The sequence below is a fragment of the Oncorhynchus gorbuscha genome, linkage group LG14 (assembly GCF_021184085.1).
Source record: "Oncorhynchus gorbuscha isolate QuinsamMale2020 ecotype Even-year linkage group LG14, OgorEven_v1.0, whole genome shotgun sequence".
In the NCBI taxonomy this organism is placed as follows: domain Eukaryota; kingdom Metazoa; phylum Chordata; class Actinopteri; order Salmoniformes; family Salmonidae; genus Oncorhynchus; species Oncorhynchus gorbuscha.
In genome coordinates this window covers 79,564,873-79,576,292 of record NC_060186.1, presented here as the reverse complement: position 1 = coordinate 79,576,292, position 11,420 = coordinate 79,564,873, and positions in this window count along the sequence as shown.

Here is an 11,420-nt window from a genome sequence, read left to right as displayed (position 1 = left end):
GCTTAGTAGGTCAGCCTAAACAGCATTGTGTGTCGTGCAGGGATTTCCTAAAGGCGGTTGAATTGAATACTTAGCATGAAGGCTGTACACGTATTGGTTGTCACGTTCTGACCTTAGTTCCTTTATTATGTCTCTGTTTTAGTTTGGTCAGGGCGTGAGTTGGGGTGGGCATTCTATGTTTTCTGTTCTATGTTTTCTATCTCTATGTGTTTGGCCTGGTATGGTTCCCAATCAGAGGCAGCAGTCAATCGTTGACTCTGATTGAGAACCATACTTAGGCAGCCTGGTTTCGCCCCTTGAGTTGTGGGTAGTTGTTTTCTGTCTCTGTGTCTGCACCAGACAGAACTCTTTCGTGTTGGTCTATTCCTTTTGTTGTTGTTATTTTGGTCTTTTAGTTTTCTGAGTTTAAATAAATATAAACATGGACACTTAACCACGCTGCATATTGGTCCGATCCTTCCTACTCCTCCTCGGACGAAGAGGACAGCCGTTACAGTAATGTTGTTTCGGGATAATATCATCGGCACGGATATCAGTGTCATACATGTGTCCCTGGTGCACTGTTGTTCTGATCCATCTCAACTTCTCATCGGTCAAGGGGTTTTACTTCCTGTAATCCGACCAATGACATCAACTGGAAAAAAAAAAGCAGCACTAGCATCTGTTTCATTGTGTGATTACTGGTGTTGGTCGGCTGGAACGATATATTTGGATGTAGCCCCCCACTTTCCATTATTTCCCCTAGTTAACATGTTGCCCCCCACCTCCATTATTTCCCCTAGTTAACATGTTTGCCCCCCACTCCATTATTTCCCCTAGTTAACATGTTGCCCCCCACCTCCATTATTTCCCTAGTTAACATCCGTTTGTTTCCCTAGTTGACGTGTTTATTTCCCACCTCCATTGTTTCCCTAGTTAACATGTTGCCCCCCACCTCCATTATTTCCCCTAGTTTTTAACATGTTGCCCCCCACCTCCATTATTTTCCCTAGTTAACATGTTGCCCCCACCTCCATTATTTCCCCTAGTTAACATGTTGCCCCCCACCTCCATTATTTCCCTAGTTAACATGTTGCCCCCCACCTCCATTATTTCCCTAGTTAACATGTTGCCCCCACCTCCATTATTTCCCCTAGTTAACATGCCCCCCACCTCCATTGGTACCCCCCACCTCCATTATTTCCCCTAGTTAACATGTTGCCCCCCCACCTCCATTATTTCCCCTAAAGTTAACATGTTTGCATTATTTCCCCACACCTCCATTATTTTCCCTAGTTAACATGTTGCCCCCCACCTCCATTGTTTCCTAGTTAACATGTTGCCCCCCACCTCCGTTGTTTCCCTAGTTAACATGGCCTTCCCACCTCCGTGTTTCCCTAGTTAACATGTTTCCCCCCCCCACCTCCATTATTTCCCCTAGTTAACATGTTACTTATCCATTGTTTCCCTAGTTAACATGTTGCCCCCCACCTCCATTATTTCCCTAGTCGACATGTTTTTTTACCTCCATTATTTCCCCTAGTTAACATGTTGCCCCCCCCACCGTTATTTCCATGTTGCTTTTTTATTTCCCTAGTTAACATGTTGCCCCCCACCTCCATTGTTTCCCTAGTTAACATGTTGCCCCCCACCTCCATTATTTCCCTAGTTAACATGTTGCCCCCCCACCTCCATTATTTCCCCTAGTTAACATGTTGCCCCCACCTCCATTGTTCCCCTAGTTGACATGTTTGCCCCCCCACCTCCATTATTTCCCCTAGTTAACATGTTGCCCCCCACCTCCATTATTTCCCCTAGTTAACATGTTGCTTTACCTCCATTATTTCCCCGGTTAACGTGTTTGCCCCCACCTCCATTATTTCCCCTAGTTAACATATTTGCCCCCACCTCCATTATTTTCCCCTAGTTAACATGTTGCCCCCCACCTCCATTATTTCCCTAGTTAACATGTTGCCCCCACCACCTCCATTATTCATTGTTTCCCTAGTTAACATGTTGCCCCCCACCTCCATTGTTTTCCCCTAGTTAACATGTTGCCCCCCACCTCCATTATTTCCTAGTTCAACATCTTTGCTTCCCTTAACCTCCATTGTTTTCCCCTAGTTAACATGTTGCCCCCCCATTTTCCCTCCATTATTTCCCTAGTTAACATGTTGCCCCCCACCTCCATTATTTCCCCTGATCAACATGTTTTGCCCCTCCTACCTGGTTAACACATTATTTCCCCTAGTTAACATGTTTGCCCCCCACCTCCATTATTTTCCCCTAGTTAACATGTTGCCCCCCACCTCCATTATTTCCCTAGTTAACATGTTACACCCCCACCTCATTGTTTCCCTAGTTGACATGTTTGCCCCCCACCTCCGTTGTTTCCCCTAGTTGACATGTGCCCCCCACCTCCTTATTTCCCTAGTTAACATGTTGCCCCCCACCTCCATTATTTCCCCTAGTTAACATGTTGCCCCTTTACATCATTATTTCCCCTAGTTAACATGTTGCCCCCACCTCCATTATTTCCCCTAGTTAACATGTTGCCCCCCACCCTCCGTTATTTCCCCTAGTTAACTTGTGTTGCCCCATCCATTATTTCCCCTAGTTAACATGTTGCCCCCCACCTCCATTATTTCCCCTAGTTAGCATGTTGCCCCCCACCTCCATTATTTCCCTAGTTGACATGTTTGCCCCCACCCTCCGTTGTTTCCCTAGTTGACATATTGCCCCCGCATCCGTTGTTTTCCCTAGTCAGCATGTTGATACCCCACCTCCATTGTTTCCCTAGTTAACATGTTGCCCCCCTCCGTTGTTCCCATTATTTCCCTAGTTAACGTGTTTTGCTTCCCCCATCGTTGTTCCCCATTATGTTCCTATCCGTTGTTTCCCTAGTTGACATGTTTGCCCCCCACCTCCATTGTTTTCCCCTAGTTAACATGTTACCTCCATTATTTTCCCCTAGTTGACACATGTTGCCCCCCCACCTCATTATTTCCCCTAGTTAACATGTTTGCCCCCCACCTCCATTATTTCCCCTAGTTAACATGTTGCCCCACCCTCCATTATTTCCCTAGTTAACATGTTTGCCCCCCACCTCCATTATTTCCCTAGTTAACATGTTGCCCCCCACCTCCATTATTTCCCTAGTTAACATGTTGCCCCCCCCACCTCCATTATTTCCTAGTTAACATGTTGTTTTCCCCCCCACCTCCATTATTTCCCTAGTTAACATGTTTGTCCCCCCACCTCCATTGTTTTCCCTAGTTAACATGTTTCCCCCCACCTCCATTATTTCCCCTAGTTAACATGTTGCCCCCCACCTCCATTATTTCCCTAGTTAACATGTTTGCCCCCACCTCCATTATTTCCCCTAGTTAACATGTTGCCCCCACCTCCATTATTTCCTAGTTAACATGTTGCTCCCCCCACTTCCTCCATTATTTCCCCTAGTTAACATGTTGCCCCCCACCTCCATTATTTCCCCTAGTTAACATGTTGCCCCCACCCTCCATTATTTCCCTAGTTAACATGTTGCCCCCCACCTCCATTATTTCCCCTAGTTAACATGTTGCCCCCACCTCCATTATTTCCCTAGTTAACATGTTGCCCCCCCACCTCCATTATTTCCCTAGTTAACATGTTGCCCCCCCACCTCCATTATTTCCCTAGTTAACATGTTGCCCCCACCTCCATTATTTCCCTAGTTAACATGTTGCCCCCCACCTCCATTATTTCCCTAGTTAACATGTTGCCCCCCCACTTCCATTATCCCTAGTTAACATGTTGCCCCCCACCTCCTCCATTATTTCCCTAGTTAATATGTTGCCCCCACCTCCATTATTTCCCTAGTTAACATGTTTGCCCCCCACCTCCATTATTTCCTAGTTAATATGTTTGCTCCCCCCCACCTCCATTATTTCCCTAGTTAACATGCCCCCCCACTTCCATTATTTCCCTAGTTAACATGTTGCCCCCCCACCTCCATTATTCCCCTAGTTAACATGCCCCCCACCTCCATTATTTCCCTAGTTAACATGTTGCCCCCCCCACCTCCATTATTTCCCTAGTTAACATGTTGCCCCACCTCCATTATTTCCCTAGTTAACATGTTGCCCCCCACCTCCATTATTATCCCCTAGTTAACATGTTGCCCCCCACCTCCATTATTTCCCCTAGTTAACATGTTGCCCCCCACCTCCATTATTTCCCCTAGTTAACATGTTGCCCCCCCCCCACCTCCATTATTTCCCCTAGTTAACATGTTGCCCCCACCTCCATTATTTCCCTAGTCAACATGTTGCCCCCCCACCTCCATTATTTCCTAGTCAGCATGTTGCCCCCACCTCCATTATTTCCCCTAGTTAACATGTTGCCCCCACTCCATTATTTCCCTAGTCAACATAAAGGTTGCCCCCCACCTCCATTATCTTTCCCTAGTTAACATGTTGCCCCCTCCTCCATTATTTCCCTAGTTAACATGTTGCCCCCCACTTCCATTATTTCCCTAGTTATGTTGCCCCCCACCTCCATTATTTCCCCTAGTTAACATGTTGCCCCCCACTCCATTATTTCCCCTAGTTAACATGTTGCCCCCCACCTCCATTATTTCCCTAGTTAGACAGCCATTATTTCCCCCCCCACCTCCATTATTTCCCTAGTTAACATGTTGCCCCCCACCTCCATTATTTCCCTAGTTAACATTTGCCCCCCACCTCCATTATTTCCCCTAGTTAACATGTTTGCCCCCACCTCCATTATTTCCCTAGTTAACATGTTTGCCCCCCACCTCCATTATTTCCCCTAGTTAACATGTTGCCCCCCACCTCCATTATTTCCCTAGTTAACATGTTGCCCCCCACCTCCATTATTTCCCCTAGTTAACATGTTGCCCCCCACCTCCATTATTTCCCCTAGTTAACATGTTGCCCCCCCCCCCCTCTTCCCCATGTTGCCCCCCCACCTCCATTATTTCCCCTAGTTAACATGTTGCCCCCTCCCCCTCCATTATTTCCCTAGTTAACATGTTGCCCCCCCACCTCCATTATTTCCCCCTAGTTAACATGTTTGCCCCCCCACCTCCATTATTTCCCCTAGTTAACATGTTGCCCCCCCACCTCCATTATTTCCCCTAGTTAACATGTTGCCCCCCACTCCATTATTTCCCCTAGTTAACATGTTGCCCCCCCACCTCCATTATTTCCCTAGTTAACATGTTGCCCCCCCTCCATTATTTCCCCATTATTTGCCCCCACCTCCAGTTAACATGTTGCCCCCCACCTCCATTATTTCCCTAGTTAACATGTTGCCCCCCACACCTCCATTATTTCCCTAGTTAACATGTTGCCCCCCCCCACCTCCATTATTTCCCCTAGTTAACATGTTTTGCCCCCCACCTCCATTATTTCCCTAGTTAACATGTTGTCCCCCCACCTCCATTATTTCCCCTAGTTAACATGTTTCCCCCCACCTCCATTATTTCCCCTAGTTAACATGTTGCCCCCCACCTCCATTATTTCCCCTAGTTAACATGTTGCCCCCCCCCCACCTCCATTATTTCCCCTAGTTAACATGTTGCCCCCCACCTCCATTATTTCCCCTAGTTAACATGTTGCCCCCCACCTCCATTATTTCCCTAGTTAACATGTTGCCCCCACCTCCATTATTTCCCCTAGTTAACATCCATTATTTCCCCCCCCACCTCCATTATTTCCCTAGTTAACATGTTGCCCCCCACCTCCATTATTTCCCCTAGTTAACATGTTGCCCCCCACCTCCATTATTTCCCCCTAGTTAACATGTTATTTTCCCCCCCACCTCCATTATTTCCCCTAGTTAACATGTTGTTGCCCCCCACCTCCATTATTTCCCTAGTTAACATGTCCCCCCCACCTCCATTATTTCCCCTAGTTAACATGTTTCCCCCACCTCCATTATTTCCCTAGTTAACATGTTGCCCCCCACCTCCATTATTTCCCCTAGTTAACATGTTGCCCCCCACCTCCATTATTTCCCTAGTTAACATGTTGCCCCCCCACCTCCATTATTTCCCCTAGTTAACATGTTGCCCCCCACCTCCATTATTTCCCCTAGTTAACATGTTGCCCTCCCCACCTCCATTATTTCCCCTAGTTAACATGTTGCCCCCCACCTCCATTATTTCCCCTAGTTAACATGTTGCCCCCCCCACCTCCATTATTTCCCCTAGTTAACATGTTGCCCCCCATTATTTCCCCTAGTTAACATGTTGCCCCCCACCTCCATTATTTCCCTGTAACCCCCCACCTCCATTATTTCCCCTAGTTAACATGGTTTTCCCTAGTGTAACGCCAGGGTAGTTGCCCCCCACCTCCATTATTGCACCCTAGTTAACATGATAAAAGCGTCTGCTACCTCCATTATTATATATTATTATTATTATTATTATATTATGTTGCCCCCCCCACCTCCATTATTTCCCTAGTTAACATGTTGCCCCCCACCTCCATTATTTCCCCTAGTTAACATGTTGCCCCCACCTCCATTATTTCCCCTAGTTAACATGTTGCCCCCCCCCCCCACCTCATGTTGTTCTGCTGTGGGATGTGATTGAAACAGTAGATATGGGCAGGATTGGGCCTTGGTCTGTTCTAAATGTCCCGACAGAGAGAATTAGGAATTAGAACAGTAGATACGGGCGGGACTGGGCCTTGGTCTGTTCTAAATGTCCCGACAGAGAGAACTAGGAATTAGAACAGTAGATACGGGCGGGACTGGGCCTTGGTCTGTTCTAAATGTCCCGACAGAGAGAACTAGGAATTAGAACAGTAGATCTTTACTGATGGACGGAGAGAGCAGGTGGTGTGGGGGGGGGGGGGGGGTGCTGGTTTTGAGCCACCCTGTCCCGCCAGATGCAGTGTGACACGTGTATTTAATGACGTTAGCTGCTAGCTGGTCCGTGGTGCGACTGGGATACAGGACAGGACCGCTCTATGGGAGAGCGGTGGGGTGTTTCGGTTTTACTGTCACGTGCACCAGTACAGTGAAATGCCATTCTTGCTTGAACTTACCCAACAGTGCAGCAGTAAAATGTAAATAAGTAGAACAAAACCAACCAGCAATACCAACAAGAAGGAAATAAGTAAGCTTTATACAGTTCCAGGGTCAGTAGTTATATACAGGGTCTGTTCCAGGGTCAGTAACTATATACAGGGTCTGTTCCAGGGTCAGCAGTTATATACAGGGTCTGTTCCAGGGTCAGTAACTATATACAGGGTCAGTTCCAGGGTCAGTAGCTATATACAGGGTCAGTAACTATATACAGGGTCTGTTCCAGGGTCAGTAACTATATAAAGGGTCAGTAGCTATATACAGGGTCAGTAGCTATATACAGGGACAGTTCCAGGGTCAGTAGTTATATACAGGGTCAGTAGCTATATACAGGGACAGTTCCAGGGTCAGTAGTTATATACAGGGTCAGTAGCTATATACAGGGACAGTTCCAGGGTCAGTAGTTATATACAGGGTTAGTTCCAGGGTCAGTAGCTATATACAGGGTCAGTTCCAGGGTCAGTAGTTATATACAGGGTCAGTAGCTATATACAGGGACAGTTCCAGGGTCAGTAGCTATATACAGGGTCAGTTCCAGGGTCAGTAGCTATATACAGGGACAGTTCCAGGGTCAGTAGCTATATACAGGGTCAGTAGCTATATACAGGGACAGTAGCTATATACAGGGTCAGTAGTTATATACAGGGTCAGTAGCTATATACAGGGTCAGTAGTTATATACAGGGTCAGTAGTTATATACAGGGTCAGTAGTTATATACAGGGTCTTTTCCAGGGTCAGTAACTATATACAGGGTCTGTTCCAGGGTCAGTAACTATATACAGGGTCAGTAGCTATATACAGGGTCAGTAGTTATATACAGGGTCAGTAGCTATATACAGGGTCAGTAGCTATATACACGGTCAGTAGTTATATACAGGGTCAGTAGCTATATACAGGGTCAGTAGCTATATACAGGGTCAGTAGTTATATACAGGGTCAGTAGCTATATACAGGGTCAGTAGTTATATACAGGGTCAGTAGTTATATACAGGGTCAGTAGCTATATACAGGGCCAGTAGCTATATACAGGGTCAGTAGCTATATACAGGGTCAGTAGCTATATACACGGTCAGTAGTTATATACAGGGTCAGTAGCTATATACAGGGTCAGTAGCTATATACAGGGTCAGTAGTTATATACAGGGTCTGTAGCTATATACAGGGTCAGTAGTTATATACAGGGTCAGTAGTTATATACAGGGTCAGTAGCTATATACAGGGTCAGTAGTTATATACAGGGTCAGTAGTTATATACAGGGTCAGTAGCTATATACAGGGTCAGTAGTTATATACAGGGTCAGTAGCTATATACAGGGTCAGTAGTTATATACAGGGTCAGTAGTTATATACAGGGTCAGTAGCTATATACAGGGTCAGTAGCTATATACAGGGACAGTTCCAGGGTCAGTAGTTATATACAGGGTCAGTAGTTATATACAGGGTCAGTAGCTATATACAGGGTCAGTAGTTATATACAGGGTCAGTAGCTATATACAGGGTCAGTAGCTATATACAGGGTCAGTAGTTATATACAGGGTCAGTAGTTATATACAGGGTCAGTTACAGGGACAGTAGCTATATACAGGGTCAGTAGCTATATACAGGGTCAGTAGTTATATACAGGGTCAGTTACAGGGTCAGTAGCTATATACAGGGTCTGTTACAGGGTCAGTAGCTATATACAGGGTCAGTAGCTATATACAGGGTCAGTAGTTATATACAGGGTCAGTAGCTATATACAGGGTCAGTAGTTATATACAGGGTCAGTAGCTATATACAGGGTCAGTAGCTATATACAGGGTCAGTAGCTATATACAGGGTCAGTAGCTATATACAGGGTCAGTAGCTATATACAGGGTCAGTTACAGGGTCAGTAGCTATATACAGGGTCAGTAGTTATATACAGGGTCAGTAGTTATATACAGTAGTTATATACAGGGTCAGTAGCTATATACAGGGTCAGTAGCTATATACAGGGACAGTAGCTATATACAGGGTCAGTAGCTATATACAGGGTCAGTAGCTATATACAGGGTCAGTAGCTATATACAGGGTCAGTAGCTATATACAGGGTCAGTAGCTATATACAGGGTCAGTTACAGGGTCAGTAGCTATATACAGGGTCAGTAGTTATATACAGGGTCAGTAGTTATATACAGGGTCAGTAGCTATATACAGGGTCAGTAGCTATATACAGGGTCAGTAGCTATATACAGGGTCAGTAGCTATATACAGGGTCAGTAGTTATATACAGGGTCAGTAGCTATATACAGGGTCAGTAGCTATATACAGGGTCAGTTACAGGGTCAGTAGCTATATACAGGGTCAGTAGTTATATACAGGGTCAGTAGTTATATACAGTAGTTATATACAGGGTCAGTAGCTATATACAGGGTCAGTAGTTATATACAGGGTCAGTAGCTATATACAGGGTCAGTAGCTATATACAGGGTCAGTAGCTATATACAGGGTCAGTTACAGGGTCAGTAGCTATATACAGGGTCAGTAGCTATATACAGGGTCAGTAGTTATATACAGTAGTTATATACAGGGTCAGTAGCTATATACAGGGTCAGTAGTTATATACAGGGTCAGTAGTTATATACAGGGTCAGTAGCTATATACAGGTTCAGTAGCTATATACAGGGTCAGTTACAGGGTCAGTAGGAACGGGAACCGCCTGCCAATATTGAATGAAAACTGGTTTCCAGGGTTAAGATAAAAACATGTTTTCATGTTGCTGTGACACTATGCACTGACTGCATCAAGATAGAGGGTCAGTAGCTATATACAGGGTCAGTAGCTATATACAGGGTCAGTAGCTATATACAGGGTCAGTAGCTATATACAGGGTCATGTTGCTGTGACACTATGCACTGACTGCATCAAGATAGTTTTGTTCACATTGAAACGAAGTGGAGTTTATTTTATTGATTTAAATGAATCCCACACACACACGTTGCCTTGCCATGAAACGGGTTTCGATTGAATATGCCCAATGACTGGCAGCTGCTACACAGACAACAGAACACACAGTGACCTTTAACCCTTTTCATAAGGCTCGTCTCCATAAATTCACCTTACTGTATAAACCAGACTCTAATATAATTAGGCAAAGTAGAGTCATTACATTCAAACCAGACTCTAATATCATTAGGCAAAGTAGAGTCATTATATTCAAACTAGACTCTGAAAAGACAAAGGAAAGAATAACAGAAAATCCAGTTTACAGTAAACACATACACACACACAGCCACGCATACACTCACACGCACACCCACATACACGTATGCACATACACGTATGCACACACACACACACACGCACCCATGCATGCACGCACACATACCTGCGCATACACACACACACACACATTCGCGCACGCACGCACAGACATATGGTGTTTTCTTTTGCCTTGTGAGGATCAGAGGGAGGGATGGTAGGATGGCGGAGCAACACTGCTGTACTTTTGAAGGTTATGTTTCTGGTTACTAATGCAGAATAACATCATGGATAGATGATCCATCTGTGTTTATTTATCAGATCAGCATCCTGACTGTCCCTCACCACCACTCCTCTGACTCACAGTGATGGCTTTAGTCTGTACTGGTTTACCCTTCCTCCTTAGCTCCTTCCTCCCCCTCCGTCTACAATATTTGAAGGCAGTTAGCTGCGGGGGGGGTTGTTTGACATTGCTGGAAGGGCAGTTAGCTGCAGGGGGGTGTTTGACATTGCTGGAAGGGCAGTTAGCTGCAGGGGGGTGTTTGACATTGCTGGAAGGGCAGTTAGCTGCTGGGGGTGTTTGACATTGCTGGAAGGGCAGTTAGCTGCAGGGGGTGTGGTTGACATTGCTGGAAGGGCAGTTAGCTGCAGGGGGGTGTTTGACATTGCTGGAAGGGCAGTTAGCTGCAGGGGTGTTTGACATTGCTGGAAGGTGATTAGCTACATTTTTTACATTGTTGGGATGGCAGTTTGAATAGAGGTGGTTCGGGATGGGGTGTAGTGTATGTAGATGGATGGGGTGTAGTGTATATATTAGATGGATGGGAGGTGTAGTGTATATATAGATGGATGGGGTGTAGTGTATGTAGATGGATGGGGTGTAGTGTATATATAGATGGATGGGGTGTAGTGTATATATATATGGATGGGGTGTAGTGTATATGTAGATGGATGGGGTGTAGTGTATATATAGATGGATGGGGTGTAGTGTATATATAGATGGATGGGGTGTAGTGTATATGTAGATGGATGGGGTGTAGTGTATATGTAGATGGATGGGGTGTAGTGTATATATAGATGGATGGGGTGTAGTGTATATGTAGATGGATGGGTGTAGTGT